Below are 2,933 nucleotides of genomic sequence, written 5' to 3'. Positions count from 1 at the left end.
AAGGAAGGCAATTCTTCAGGGACTCAGCAGTAAGCTAGCCACTCGGGTTCAGGGTGAGCACCTTCACTTACTGAAAAGACTTTGTGTCTCTGTGGACAGAGCTGGGCTCTGGAGAGACACAGAACAGAACCTCAATGTTTGCTAGACAGCTTCCAGGTCACTTCAAATGTGTGTTCTCATCCCTTCACAATTCAAAAGGATCTTCTGGGTAACCTCACACCTCCTCAAAGGCTGTCAGCACCACTGGGCAGGGTTTTAGCAAGTTTTCTATCACACAAGTGTAGAGAATTGTACTCAAGACACAGGAAGTGCTTAATAAACACTGTTTTCACTTTACAGTGGCTCAACCTAGGACATTTCAGCTTGGTGGTGGTATGAAATCAAGGCACACCCAGAAGCACTCATACTAAAAATTGGCTCTTCTTGGACTAGCTATATGTGGTCTGATTCCTTATGGTGATGCCAAACAGCCAGTGGGCAGCAGCTACTACTCAGCCATGCTATCTTTAGGGAAAGCAACTGACACAGTTACTATGGGCAGTCAGGCTTGCATATATGGAAGGAAGAATTCGGTGATAAAAATTATGAGCTTGTAACAGAAGACTTAATGGTCTATCTATGGTGTTTAACAGCTGAGTGATAGGTTGCCAACCTAGCATGCTGTCAGTGCAAAGAACAGGATACCCAGATTCCTGGACCATGTATGCTAAGGAGAACCATAAGCATGGAATAGAAGCAGTCCAGGAAATAAGTTATGTGTGTTGAAGGCTGTAGATCTAGAGGGATGTGGGGCTACCCAAGCCCTTTGGAGCATGGCCAGAGTTCATCAGGAGCCCAGGATAACTGATGTGGAGCTGCAGGATGTGTGTTTGCCCAGCTGGATTTTGGGTAAGCTTTGTGTGATTGTTTAGTGCCCCAACTCTTCCCTTTTGGAAGAAGAATGCTTACCCTGTGCCACAAGTATGCAACTTTTTTAAAATTTTTTTTATTTTATTTTATAGGAGCTCATAGTAATAGGCTTGGGAATATTTAAAGTGTTGGAATTGTTAAAGACTACAGAGACTTTTAAAGTTGATCAGAATGTATTTACATTGTAACATAGTTATGAGTCAATGTGGACAAGAGGTGGAAGGTTGTGGCTCAAAAGTGATGTATTTTGGTGTCAAGTTAACAGGGGGTGGAGTTTTAATGGCTAGTATTAACCATCAATTCAACAGGGTCTAGAATCTTCTGGGTATGCCTATAAGGGGTCATACTAATTGATTTAAGAAGGCCTATCCATTGTGGGTGTCACCACTCCCTAGTCAGAGGATACTGGATGTATATAGTAGAAGAAGTGTATAAAGTGAACACAAACACTCAGACATTCATCACCCTGCTTCTAATTTCAGATACAATGTGACCAACTCCTTCAGGATCTTGCTGCTGTGATTTGCCTGCCATGGTGTACTGTAACCTGAACTGTGATGCAGAATAAACCTTGTCCCCTTATGTCACTTTTATCACAATGGCAAGAAAAAAATTAAGAGAATTTCTCATGATACCTCATAACTCAAAGCACTCCTTCATTGGCCTCCTGAGTCCTGAGATCACTGGGAATGCGACCCACCATGTCTGGCTCTGATGGGTGGGGTTTTGTTTTTTTTTTTGGACAAATCCAAGATTGAAGAGATCAGTGTGTACATCACCTTAAAAATACTCCACCATCTACTTCAGACACAAATGTGATAGCCTTGAGGTGCCATTTGACTTTAAAATGGCAACTTCCATTGCTGTTCTGTGAGGATCACTTTGTGTGAGATACTGCAGTAAGGGTTTAATGTCAGTGGTCTCAGGTAAAATGAAACGACCCTTGAAAGCTACTGTTATCTACAAAGATATTTACACCCTGCCTCAACATGAAACAGCTCACCCAAGGCCACTGAATTAGACTACAGCTTACTCAGTACCACGTTGACCCTAAGAAACACAGGGTTCTTGGGTATTGAACCACACCCCATCTGGAGTAGGCTGGCTTGGTACAGATGACAGTACTTACCTATCGCATGCACACAGGATCCTCTACTTTCTAGCACTGCTGGGGGCTGAATCTATGTGATTGATTTGGTATAAGTTCTGGGAGTAGAAATGACTAGTGTCATGCTAGTTTCAGCAGCACATATACTAAAATTGGAACAACACAGAGCAGATTATCATGGCCCCCTGCACAAGAATGACATGCAAATTCGTGAAGTGTTCCATATTTTTATTTGCATAACACATGAAACTCAAGAAGAAGGAAGGCCAAAGTGTGGATACTTTGCTCCTTCTTAGAATGGGGAACAAAATACCCATGGAAGAAGTTACAGAGACAAAGTTTGGAGCTGAGAAAGAAGGAAGGACCATCCAGAGACTGCCCCACCCAGGAATCCATCTCATAATCAGCCACCAAATGCAGACACTATTGCATATGCCAGCAAGATTTTGCTGACAGGGCCCTGATATAGCTTTCTCTTGTGAGGCTATGTCAGTGCCTGGCAAATACAGAAGTGGATGCTCACAGTCATCTATTGGATGGAACACAGGGTCCCTAATGAAGGAGCTAGAGAAAGTACCCAAGGAGCTAAAGGGGTCTGCAACCCTATAGGAGGAACAACAATATGAACTAACCAGTACCCCGCAGAGCAGTGTCTCTAGTTACATATGTAGCAGAAAATGGCCTAGTGGGCCATCAATGGGAGGAGAGGCCCTTGGTCTTTTGAAGATCATATGCCCCAGTACAGGGGAATGCCAGAGCCAGGAAGTGGGAGTGGGTGGGTTGGGGAGCAGGGTGGGAGGAGGGTATAGGAGGCTTTAGGGATAGCATTTGAAATGTAAATGAAGAATATATCTAATAAAAAAAAAAGAAATGACTAGTGTCTTGTTCAGACGAGGGCATGTTGGTACTGGTATCT

The 2,933-nt window shown here is 43.3% G+C and overlaps 1 non-coding gene across 1 annotated transcript; it reads left to right on the top strand.

Moving 5' to 3' along the window:
* The first annotated feature begins 2,139 nt into the window (after positions 1-2,139).
* Positions 2,140-2,247, top strand: LOC115029187. Its single transcript, XR_003834741.1, has one exon. It is a non-coding gene; the product is annotated as a U6 spliceosomal RNA (small nuclear RNA).
* The last annotated feature ends 686 nt before the right edge of the window (positions 2,248-2,933 follow it).

The sequence above is a fragment of the Mus caroli genome, chromosome 13, assembly GCF_900094665.2.
Source record: "Mus caroli chromosome 13, CAROLI_EIJ_v1.1, whole genome shotgun sequence".
NCBI lineage: Eukaryota > Metazoa > Chordata > Mammalia > Rodentia > Muridae > Mus > Mus caroli.
The sequence above is the reverse complement of the archived record's forward strand: the minus strand, read 5'-3'. Positions and strand labels throughout refer to the sequence as shown.